The following is a 12,820-nucleotide window of genomic DNA, read 5'->3' as shown; positions in this document are numbered from 1 at the left end:
TTCTATCCTTTCACCTTAAGGTAGTGCCTGTCCTTTAAAGTGAGATGAATTTCTTACAACCAACAAAATGATGGGTTTTTTTCTTAATCCATTCACCTAGTCTGTGTCTTTTGACTGGGGAGTTCAGTCCTTCAATATTTAAAGTTATTAATGAAAGATGAGTATTGAATCCTGTCATTTTTATTTCTGTTTACATTCTTGATATAGCTGTAGTTTTCCACAGTTATAGCTTCATTGGATGTCTTTCCGCAATCCCTTGGGTATAGTCATTCCTTTCTTTAGCTCTTTGTATTGTTTCCAGAACTCTCTGAAGGGCTGGTTTTGTGGACATAAATTCCTTCAGCCTATTTATGTCATGGAAGATTTTTCTTTCCCCTTCCTATATAATAGTCATTTTGGCTGGTAAACCCAGATTTTTACATGGGTGCTTGTGATGGCTAACTTTGGGTGTCAACTTGACTGGATCTGGGATTAACTGACATGAGAGAGATCTTCTTGATTGGATCATCTGAAGCTGGAAGACACACCCTAAGTGTGGGTGTTACCTTCTGATGGAAGCCTGTATAAAAGGCCATGGCAGAGAAGAACGCCTGGCTTCTTGCTGCTTGCCTTCTCTCCCACTGGTGAGTTCGTCTTGCAGACTGAAGACTAGCTGATCTTTTGGAATTTGTCAGACCTTCAGTGCCAGATTGGGACTACTGAGACATCCAGCCTTGTGGACTGAGCAACTAAGGATTCTCAGCCTCTCCAGTGTGGTGCAGCCTTTGTTGGACTACTCACACTCTATCCTGTGAGCTAAGCTGATAAACCTCTATACATATATATTCATCCTACTGGTTCTGTTTCTTTGGAGAACCCTGACTAATACATTGCTGGAGACTTGAACTCAGGTCCTCAATCTTGCTTAGCAAACACTCTTACCAGATGAGCCATCTCCCTAACCCCTAATCTCTTCTTACAAGCACGCCACTCACACTAGACTGAGGTCCAGCCATACGACCTTATTTCACCTTAAGCACATTTTTAAAAGCTGTATGTCCCAAAAGTGTCGTGTACTAAGTGTTGCAACATAAACTTTGGGCAACACAATTTAGCCCTTAATGAAATTCTTTTCTCAAGGTGCAAAGTGCAAAAGTAATAAAGAAATCAGGTGATTTCATGGTCTCTCCCCAGGGCTTTTTAGACTGGATAGCTGCAGACATCACAGGGCAGGTGATTTGACCTAATACACTATTGACAGGAACAGTCAGACTTGACTTTTAGGCAGGAAATGGCCTGACAGGGCAAGCCTGAGATGCAAAGCCTCCTGAGAGAGATGCACCTATAGGCTTCAGGAATGGCAAAAAGAACAGCACACAGGGAGAAGAGTGCTGGTGATGAGACCGGAAAGCTGGAGTAGGATCATATGGCCTGTATCCCATGACAGGAAAGGTGAAAGTTAAAGTAGGAATAAAGGGATGCTTTTAGGGATTCAAGAAAGGAAGTAGTGTGGTCTGGCAGGTTGTCATCTTTAATAAGATCATGGGCTAAACAATGTCCATCGCAGCCACGATCAGGAAAACCCTCACACTTCTTGTGTGGTGGTGCTGCCTGTAGATGTATGGCAGGCATCAGTGACAATGCAGGGTGATGGGGACACAGCCATTGGGCCAAATATAAAACAGCATTCCTGACGAGCCAGCCCACCAGCAGGAAAGCAAGTCTTTATAGAGAATGACAGGTCGAAGGTGTGGCTTTCAGGATGCTGAGATCTGGGATGGAAAAACCCCAGATTCCTTAAAGAAAAGCAACTTGGAAACTCTAAGAGATTGCCAAGCAGGTAGAGGAGAGTCTTGGGGAGGAAAACAACTTCCTGAGTGAAGGTAGTTCTTTTTCATTATTGCTTTTAGCACCCTTCTTTGTGCAGTTCAAAGGCACCTAGTGAACTGTGAATTGATGGATGAGAGCAATTTCCAAAGAGCCTCTCTGGAGGAGTCAAGCAGCCAAAGATGACAATACTTGCTGCTTGTGGATTCCCAAACTGCTGGTTGCATGCAAATGAGCCTGCTCTGGTCAGCATCAGCAGGTGGAATGAAGGGACAATAGATCACTCAGCTTTTCTTTTTACTATGTGTCAGACACTGGACACTACTACTTTTAAACCATCACAATTAAACTATCCTGAAAAATTGATTCTAGTTATTCACATTAGATATATTCCATAAAGTTACCACTGACACTGACTAGCAATGATGAACCATTGTTTTAAGAAACGCACAGGATTAGGTAGGTTTCTGTGAGACTCTAATCACACATCCTTATCAACCAAACAAAAAGAATATTAAAATTGTTAGTTCAATAACACCAAACTCATAGAAAACAACACTATAATTCATGCCAAAACAATGCTTATTTCCATAAGGCATATCACAACCACCTTGCACTCAAGAATGCAAGATAGTACTTTAGCACCGTGCTGGGTTATTTGAACAGTGAAATCACTAAGAAAAAGATGAAAAAAAGTACAAAAGATGAAAAGGAAATGGCATTAAATAGACTGTTAGAAAAAGATTCTTATTTACAAATTGAAAACAGGGACAAGAGGGCATCGCCCTGTTCAGTCTCAGCTGCCCATGTGCTCTCACATGCCTTGGATGACTGTTTATTAGTCAGGATTGTCCAGGGAAGTAGAGCCAATGTGATATACATATATAACATACATATACATACTTGTGTATGTGTGTGTGTGTGTGTGTGTGTGTGTATAAGAGACAGCTTGATTCATTCTTAGAATTCAGTTCACATGAGAACCCCAGAGGCTGAGACATTCCACAATCTGCATCTGGTGAGCTGGAGACCCAGGAGAGCTGATAATATAATTTCCCGCAGATCTCTGTGAGCTCAAGCCCAGCCTGGTCTACATAGTGAGTTCTACGCTACCTGGGGCTATAGGAAGGCCCTGTCAAAAAAAAAAAAAAAAAAAAAAAAAAAAAAGGACCAAATTCTTCCTTTCTCAGACTTTTTGTCCAATTCTTGGACTTTCCTGATTCTAGGATGAATCAGATGAGGCCATATATGTCAAAAAGGACTATTCAACTATTAATCCCCTCAGAAATGTCCACACAGACATGCCAAGATTATTGATTAAGCAAACTTCTCTGTATGCCATGGTCCAATCAAGTTGAAACATTAGTCATATGCCACAACATTGATTTGGCATTACAAAGGTATTTTTGCAACTAGGTAACTTCACAAATACAGAATAGACCAATAATGAGGGATGGCTCTGTCATTCTTCATCAGTGGTATGTGGAGTCAGCTCCTACCAGCCTGAATGAGCCAGTCATCAAAGTTTCTGAGAGTTTTCAAGCTGGCTATTAAGCACAGTCTTGTTCATTTGTTTGTTTGTTTGGGTTTGGTTTAGTTTATTTGTTTGTTTGTTTTTGAGTCAGTGTCTCCCTGTAGCCACAGCTGGCCTGCAACTCACTATGTAGACCAATCTGGCCTCAAACTCATAGACATCCACCTGCCTCTACCACCCAAGTGCTGGGATAAAAGGTATGTGCCACTATGCCCAGCCCTAAATACAGCCATTACTATAAATTAAAATTAGAGGCTGGAGAGGTGACTGAGCAGTTAAGAAGCCCTGCTACTCTTCCAGAGCCCCTGTGCTCAGTTCCCAGCACCCACATCACATCCGGTGGCTTACAACTGCCTGTAACTCCAGCTCCAGGGGATCCAATGACCTCTTCTGGCCTCTTCAGACACCTGCGTATATGTCACACACACACACACACACACACACACACACACACACACTAAATCTTTTAAAAATTAAAATTACATTTTAAAATGTAGGTAATATTCAAAAGCACTGTTCACTTCCTTTCTTAATAGTGATAATTCAGTTTTTAAAACACTAACCAGCACATTTATAACCTATACATGCAGAAACTATGGCTTAAAGAAGTTAAATGGCGTCTCCTGCCCCATAGCTAGCAAGCCATGAGCTGAGATTTGATCCTAGACCTGAGTAATTGTAGAGTTTATGCTTTCTGGGTCATTATGCTGCTTTTAATGGCTGCAGCTGATCCGGAAACTGACATTTCTACCATATCTGAATTCTCCACTTTCCTTTTCTCTTATCCACCTCCTTAATTTTTTATTTTTTTTTTTCTTGTTCTTTTCATCTTTGTTTTCGTTTGGTTCAACATTCTTTAGTGCTCTCAACTGGATCAAAGCCCTTCTTGGGGAGAACCCTCAATAACTCCAGTATTTAGGGTTTCTGTTTCTGCTCTGATTATCCACAGAGGCTGTGCTTGTGGGGCTCCTGAAGTTGAAGATTTTGTATCCTAGCTGCAAGGTGAAAAGCCTAAGGCTATGAGAAGTGAAATGACCAGTCACCCAAGCCACACACTAATTATGCAGAGCTGGGATTCCAGCTCAGGTTTCCTGCTTCCCCAGATTATTTAAAAGAAGCTGCAGAACTCCCAGGGACTTTGTAAAGTGCCTCATCTGACGCTGTGGCACACTAAACTCTGGAATGGATTATCAAGGGTCCTGGCCTCCCTGGGTGACTTCAGGGATAGAGAGCTCTGGAACAGATGGAAGAATCTGTGACTAGATAGCTGAGGAATGCACACAGGGATGCACTGGAGTACAGGAAACAACGCGTTGTATGTCAGAACACAAACGCGAAGACACAAGAAAGCAGTTCGTTTCAGAGCTGAATAGAGTTTTATGTAATGATTTTCTATTTTATTAGTTCTTTGTGTAAAAGTTGTCTTACAGTACTTGATGATACTCCATTGACACATGAATAAGATAGATAGGTAAAATAATGGATTGAGTCATAAAGCTTTTCAAATGCAAAAAAATAAATCCAATGTACAAAGAACTAAACCAAGTTTTCTAAATCTGTGGCATCATTCTAATTCACAAAGCACACATGACCTTCTTCAGCCTAATCCTGGAAACCTAACAGGCAGACCAGCATGAAATTCCAAAAGGAATGAATGCAAACAGTTTAATGATTTGATACATTGCAGAATAGAAAAATGGAACATATCTAGGTAGAAACCACTTATTTAGAGGTCTGGGTTTTAACAATGGGCTGAAAAATCTCACAGAAAAATGCTCCTGGAAGACAGCAGTAGGGGAAGGGTGGGGTACTGCAGAATGATAAAGTTACAAGAAATGAAAGAGTAGTCATCAACCCCCCCTCCCTTTTTGAGTCATAGTAGGTAACTTGATTTATCAGTATTAAATACTTGGCTTCTAAAAGTTTCCCTGATCCATGGTACTACTGTCTGCTAAGCTAGCACATAAATAGGACACAGAATGTCAGACCAGTTGGAGCTATATTACCAAAGATAAGCTCAGAAGACCCCTACAGTTTTTAAAACCATCCTTTGTCTCAGTCAAGGGACCTAAGTGGTATATACAATAGGAACCCTGACATACTACAGGTCCAGAGCCCTGACATGCTGAATTTCCAGGGCTGCTATTTCTTCATTGTACCGTTTACAAATCATGTCTGAGGATCTATAAAAATAGTTTATACTATGCTAGCCAAAACCACCCACAGCCAGAAAAAGAATGAAGGCAATAAAACATACATCAAAAGTAAGTTGAAAGAGGCTGTGGTGCTGCAGTCTTATGATTCCAGAACTTGGGTGGTGAAGGCAAGAAGAGGGCAGAAGTCAGACAAGCTCCATCTTAAGTCAGCAGTCAGGAATGACAGAGCCACCGAACAGCCGCAGCAAGAGAACAGCATTGCTGTTGTGATACTTCTGATAAATATGTAAAACCTCAATCTAACCACGAGCAGTCAGGTAAACCTAATTTGAAGGACATTTTGTAAAATAACCAGTAATCGTCCTTTTCATGTCTAAGTGTGGTGCTGAGAATCAGATTCAGGCCTCGCACATACTAGGCAAGCATTCAACTGCTGAGCTACAACCCCAGCCCCAGCTAATAACCTTCAAATCACTCAAAGGCATGAAAGTCACAGAGACTGGAGAAATAAGCCAGAGTGAAAGAGACTAAAGAAACATGACGACTGAATGCAAGGCCTAATAGTGAACAGGATCCTGTTGCTATGGAGAACATCAGTAGGAAAATTGGTGGAAATGAGGATGGTGGTAATGAATCAATTTTAGTTTCCTATCTTTGATGGCTGTGCTGTGATTTCACTGGAAAGCATTCCTACGTGTAGGAAATGTATACTAAAATAACAGAATATTGCAGACATTTGGTTGGCAGTTTCTTCAGAAAAATAAAGAAAAATTATTTGTGTTGAACTTGCAATTTGTCTGTAATGATGAAACTTTATTAATGTTCCAAATGGTATTTGCAGATCTTTAGAGACAGCAATTTCCATATTGTAAAATGGGAGTGCTGTCTTTTTGGTTTGGGTTTTTGTTATTGCTGTTATTGTGGGTTTTTTAAATATTTTTTTTTATTTTTTTATTTTTTATGTGTATGCGTGTATTGCCTGCATGTAGGTAAGTGCACCTGTGTCATGCAATGCCCACAGAGGACAGAAGAAGCTGTCAGATCCCCTGGAACGGGAATTACAGACAGTTGTTAGCTGCCATGTGGGTGCTGGGATTCGAACCCGGGTCTTCTGCAAGAACAGTCAGTGTTCTTAACCACTGAGCCATCTCTCTAGTCTTTTTTTTTTTAAAGGAGGAATGTTCTGTTGTTGGTTTATAGTTTCAGAAGTTTCAGTTTGTGGTAGGCTGGTTACATGTTTCTGGGCCTATGGTGAGGCAATGCATCAAGAAAGAAGGGCATAGTGGAACAGAGATGTTCACTTCAGGGCAATAGTGAAGCAGAGAAGAGGCAAGAGGGGTTAAGATGAGATCTATCCTTCAAAGATACCAGCACAGCTACCCTCACCCTCCAGCCAGGGCCCAGCTTCTACAGTTCACTACCTCCTAGCAGTGCATTCAAAATATGAGTCCATCAGTGGATTAAACCATTCCTTAGGTCAGAGCCTAATGACCTCTGGAAATTCCCACACAGCACATCAGCAATGACTTTACTAATCTCCTAGGCATCTCTTAGTCCAATCAAGTTGACAATCAAAATTATCTCCACTACAACATTAACCTGCCAGGCAAAGTGTGCTGACTAGTACAACAGTGGCCCAACAATGGTGGGGAAAATCAGCTGCTTTCCAATTGAATTTGAGCCTTAATTCCTGGGAGGAAACTCATGCCTGGTACTGTAAACCTAGCCAAAAGCCTGCGACTGGAAAGGCCACAGACCCTAGTGGGGATGGTATTGCTGTTGTTTTGCTAAGTGAACATGTTCGATCTTTGAATTTCAGAAGCAATAAAAAGATAGAAAATTTCTTTGTCTGACAAAGGAACATACAGTGAAATAGTAAATTGCATTAATTAAAACTTTTTGTAAATTTCAAATTGTGGAATTAGGCCATCATGTTAGCTTTTGTAATTTTTTGAATTAGAATTGTTACTTTCTTCGTGTTTTAAATGGTAATATAAAGCACCTTTAATAATATTTCTTCTGCCAAAACGATTGGTAGTGGTAGAGAAATAATAGTGGGGGGGGGGGTACATGTTCATGTGTCTTTAGGTACAATATATCTGTGCAGGTGTGCACGTGTGTGAAGAAGCCAGAAATCATCCTCAGGTTTGTGCCTCAGGCAACAGCTACCTTGTTTTTTGAGACAGGTTCTTTCACTAGGACCTGGGGCTTACCAATTAGACTTGGGGCAGGCTGGCCAGGATCTCTACTTCCTCTCTACTTCCTCAGTGCTGGGATTTCAAGCACATGCTAACATGCCTAGCTTTCTATGTGGGTGCTGAGGATCAAACTCAGGTCCTCATGTTTGCCCGATAAACGCTTTACTGAGCCATCTTCCTAGCCCCTGTGACCAATGTTCACTGAACATTTATCATACGTGCCCTTCTATGAGGCGCATGCCAACACTACTTCCTTTTTCACTTAACAGGAAACTGAAACTTAAAGGGGCTAAGAATTTATCTCCCAAATTAGAAAACTAGTAAGTTGTATGGCCACCACACTCCAAAGCCTGAGCTAATGTTCCTGCCCTCTAGTGTCTCCCATGAAGGCTGTAGAGATGAAAAGCTTAAGGAAGCTACCAGAAGCTTGGATTTCATTCTGCATTTCTCCAAACCCTCCATGGCCCAATTGCACCTTGCTGGCTCCGTTTTAAAGTTCTACCCCTTCTCCATGTTTGGTAAATGGCCTCATCATTTTTCTTCTGATTTTTAGCAACAGGCTCCCACTCTTCTTGATCCTCATTTCAGTCTTCTTACAGTCTCTAGATAGTTATCAGTGGCCAGCATAAAATGCAAACTTTGCACAGGGTGTGTTGGCATACCCCTGTAATCCCAGCACTAGGAAGCTGTAGCAGGAAGATCTCAAGTTCAAGGTCAATCTAGACTACCTAGCAAGCTCCTGTCTCAAAACTAAGTAAATAAAATCTAATAAAATGCAAAACTCAATAACATGTTTATACTGCATGGAAAGAAGACACCTATGTGACTCCAGGTTTGGTTTCAAATTAAAACATTGCATCCAAGACTTCCCATGATCTGACCCATGAAAACTGTGTACCTAAGGCATTCTTGATATATTTTTAATTTTCTAGAGACACCAACACATACTCTGTTACACAAACACAATTAATATGTGCATTTCAATCATCAGCAAGTGCCACTATCTCCTGCCAGCATTGTTTTATCATTCTCCCCTTCCCTAGGCCAAACTATGCTGGGGACGTCTTTGGAATTCCCATTACATTTCCATAATGATCCCTTCCATGTAAGCAATCATAAAATAAAATGACCTTCCTTTGGTGAACTGTGCTCCTTGAAAGGAAGGATTGGAGCCTTGTCATCCTTTTCTCTCTTGTAATATCTGGAACAAAAAAAGTGCTTCGAAGTCATCGAATAAGTGAGGGAATGAGCAAATCCAAATCAATGAGTTATCAGTTATGCAAAATGTTAAAGAGAGGCAAATTGAAAGGGAGTCATTTTCAGTAGAACCATTTCAGAATCGTGGGGTTAAAGAGCTTGACTAAGGGGACAATGGGGAGATTTTTAATGAGTATACAAGAGCACTATTTGAACCTAAGTTCTGAATAAACAAGCTTCATATATTGTGCTCTCAGACCCCAGGGTGTGCGATGGTTTGAAACATAATTAGCGTATGTTTCTGAATAGGTAATGAGAATACAGCATAAAATTCCAAATGTGCAAAAGAAAATAGAGTGAAAAATAAAGCTTTCTCCCCACTCCACCCCCACCCTCCCTCCTCAGTTCCTGCTGCAGAGGAAGCTACAATAAATAACCATTCCCAAGTGCTTTTGCTTTTTCCTTAAGCTTCTATCTCAAGAACCTGGCAATGATTTATAAGAAATAACCATAAATCAGTATGTTATAAGGTCTAAGAAGAGCCAATGCAGAAAAGGCAAATAAATTCTATGTGTGGCATTTTATGTATCTATGCAAAAATGCAAACTAATTTTTCCTTGAAGACTAACACTAGACATTTCAGTGTGGTTTTTGTTTATTCATTTTTAAATATATTTTATTTATTATTTCTATTTTATGTGTATGACTGTACAGCCTGCATGTATGCAAGTGCACCCGTGTCAGGCAATGCCCATGGGAGGTCAGAAGAAGGCATCAGGTCCCTTGGAACTGGAGTTACAGTTACTAGCCATCACGTGGGTGCTGGGAACGGAACCAGGGTCTTCTGCAAGAGTAGCAGTCCTCCTGCCACAGTTTTTCTGGTGCTGAGATTATGGGTGTGATCCCCCATGCCTGACTCCAGTGTGCATTTTAGCTGAAATCCATAAGACTAATCTGAGAGGCACGTCAGAAAATGGAAGTAATGACACATGAATATTAACATAGGTGATCAAATGAAGATATAATGTCACTTGGGCAAATCTACGTTGTGAAATGTCCTGAGTTTCATGCTTTTACTTTGGAAGTCAAAGTGGTGGCTCACCACAGTGGAATGACTGGACTGCTAATTAGCTGTCCATTCATCTTCATTTCCTAGGGCTTATTTGAGAACAGCAAATTTACTTTCATTTGTTCTATGCAAATTAATCTATTTGATTTCATACTTTTTCTCCATTAACACCTGGAGTTTTTAAATTAATGTGAAATTTGAGCATGCATAATGAAAGTTAAATCCTTGCACCCTGAAGCCAGGGCTGGTTGATGTATCTGAAATAAGTTCATTATGACCGTTTGTGCTCAGATTTTAAAATTCGGTGAATTTTATGAAGTGGTGGGAGGTATAAAGCCTATTTTGTACAATTTTTTAAATCACAATGTAATTAGAACAAGTGAGTATTTAGCTGCCTTATATTTTACAAATGAGGCTCACTACAAATGACCATAGTGTGACGCTCACAACTTCCACTGTTATTTAAAGCACTTGTTTTTGTCTCTACATTGCGTAGACGTTTGTTTTCCTGTTGTTGATACTCGTCTATTTGCTTTTCTTTTTCTCTCACAAACTTGCAAGCTTTGAGCAAAGGTTCATTTCAAATCTGTGTTTATTTGTTTTATGATATATGCATTTAGGCAAAGCTTCAGAAATATATCTTCCGGTTTGGGAGAGATACAGAAGCTAAGATAGGAGATTGTTTCTACACTATCTCTGAGGTGACTGGAGGAAGCGATGTCATGCACAGCACATTGTTCATGATTCTCACTTGCATCAAATGGGTACAAAGAACATCCCGCTCCCCTGTCTGCTCCAACAGACCAAGGACTGGTGTCATCCAGAATTTGGAGGTGACCTGGTCTCAGGAAGATGTGTCAAAGCGTGTCACCCATGTTTCACCTGCTTCTGGAGGAAAGTGCTTCTGGAGATTTTGGTTCACTCATGGCCAGCCTCCTGCCTGGTCTCCAGCCACTGGGCCCCTGCTCACTCTGTCATCAGTGACAGCAGGCCAGCAGCCAGAAAGGAGGCCTGGTGTTGTACAGGTGTCATATACATTGGTTGTGCTGTGAATGTAGCAAACTGTTCTTGGCAAGGGTTTCAGAATACAGCTCAGCTTAGACTCCAGCTTTCCCAAGCTTAGTCTTAACATTAGAGCATTCTATGATTTGATGCTTGGTCCCAAGACTCTCTTTCCCCTCTCTATGCCTTTTTAGCCAAGAAAGTTCTCTAAGTAGCCCCCTGGGACTCTGGGGTTGTCCTTCTCAGTTTCCTGCTTGTAAAGACCATTTTTGATCCATGTCAGAACCTCCCCAGTGCATTTATCCATTTCCCATTTTAGAGTTCCTGCCTAGAAGGTCACACTGATCTTCCTTCTCAGGGTTTTGAACTCTGCTTCCGGACAGCCAAGGATACAGTTCTACCCACAACCAACATCCCCTGCTTTGCTTGTGAAGAGGAACTAGCTAACAGAGTCACTTTCTCAGTATATAATTCAATCAAATGAAAGCAATTATTTTTGAACATTTATTTCGCTCCAGGTACTTGAATATAAGGCTTTCGTTAGTAGCGTGGCAGGAAAACTATTAAACTAATAACTTCAACAAAATGGGATAAACAAAACAAAATGTGAACTGGACACCAGGAGTACAAAGAGCTCTGTCTGAGAATGTCATCCACACTGGACTCTGGAAATGAGTAAAAGTCAAGTAGGCCAATGTCAAGAGAGTAGGACCTCCAGGTAGAAGAAGAAATAGCATCTGCAAGCTCCTGGAGACAGAAAGTAACGAACTTCATGGCCACAATTGCTTCCTATCTGAATTCCTTGTTAAAAGTTACAATGAAAGCTGGGTGTGGTGGTGTATACCTTTAATCCCAGTACTCAGGAGGCAGAGGAGGGCAGATCTCTGTGAGATAGAGGCCAGCCTGATCTCCATAGAGAGTCCAGGTCAGCTTGGGCTACAGGGAGATGCTGTCTCAAAAAGACAAAAAAAAAAAGTTAAAGTGAATATAATTGTCATTCTTAAGTATTTTTTTATTTTTAGTGTATGAGTGTGTTACCTGCTTGTACGATAGTGCACCAGTGTTGTGCAGTGCCTGTGGAGGTCAGGAGGTGTTGGATTTGCCTGGAACTGGAGTTACAGACAGCCATTAGCTACCATGTGGGTGCTAGGAATCGAACCCAGGTCCTCTGCAAGAGCAGCCAGTGCTCTTAACTGCTGAACCATCTCTCCAACCCCTGTCATTTTTTAAATAATTTTTTTTACTTTGATTTCCAAATCAATGCAGTTACATAAAATCTTAAAATTATACGCAAATGCATGCTCTAGTAAAGTCTTTTAAAATCCAAACCATCGGAGACATGCTGTAGTCTGTCCATGCATATGAACTAGCTATTTCTTATATAGAGCTCAAACTCAAATCATTCATGTTCTTCTGCAACTCATTTCTAAATCAGAACATAAAAGAGTGCCATACCATAGCCTCATCTTTTGGTTGCTTATCATTCATTGTGGGGACTGAGTGGCAGTATAACACAATGGTTAGATATAGGAGCACCAGAGTCAGATGAATTCAGCAATCCCACTTACTGTGTGATCTTGAGTTATTGCCCCATGCCTCAGTTCCCCTACATGTATTATAAGGATCAAAATAACACATATCTACCTCAGATAATTGCTGTAATTATTTTAAAAGTTAATATTCTCTTCTTTGTGTATGTTTGTGTGTGTAAGTGTGGTTAACGCATATGTAGTATATGCACATGTACTGGGTGGGGGGCATGTGCCTGTGAACGCTGGCAGAGACCACAAGAGACTATGAGGCGCTTTGCTCTATCACTCTCTACCCTATTCCCTTGACATAGGCTCTCTCACTGAAC

Source organism: Nannospalax galili, unplaced genomic scaffold (assembly GCF_000622305.1).
Source record: "Nannospalax galili isolate Female #2095 unplaced genomic scaffold, S.galili_v1.0 scaffold1398, whole genome shotgun sequence".
Taxonomy (NCBI): domain Eukaryota; kingdom Metazoa; phylum Chordata; class Mammalia; order Rodentia; family Spalacidae; genus Nannospalax; species Nannospalax galili.
This window is presented reverse-complemented; position numbering follows the sequence as displayed.